Source organism: Pollachius pollachius (assembly GCF_949987615.1).
Source record: "Pollachius pollachius genome assembly, chromosome: 6".
Classification (NCBI taxonomy): Eukaryota; Metazoa; Chordata; class Actinopteri; order Gadiformes; family Gadidae; genus Pollachius; species Pollachius pollachius.
In genome coordinates, this window is record NC_136939.1 from 26,959,828 (window position 1) to 26,960,278 (window position 451).

The following is a 451-nucleotide window of genomic DNA, read 5'->3' on the forward strand; positions in this document are numbered from 1 at the left end:
TAGAGTCTATGTACACAGGACACCAATTGACCAAGACGTGGTTTCAATTAAGAGTGAAGATATAACAATTAAAATATTGCATGTTGGGATTAGATTTGTTAAGAGTCCTGATATTCGTGTTAGTGAGTCGTGATCCAACCCGCCGCAAACGACCACGCAACTTTTAACCGCAATATCCACCTGTCGTGTTTCCACACGTTAAAACGTCCCTCTGGCGCCCCCTTCAGGCCCGGGGAAGGAAGCACATGGGAAGCGCAAAATGTGAAGCCGACTTCACATTTAAGACAAACTACCGGGGGCAGTTAAATTCAACATCAACATAAATTAATCCTCTTTTTTTTCACATTTAAATTGGGATTCAAGTGGCCTAAAATATTCCAGTTGGTCAAGTCTGACCTAAATTATTCTCACTGTTGGCGACAACCTGATTGAAATCAATACAAGGCATGGA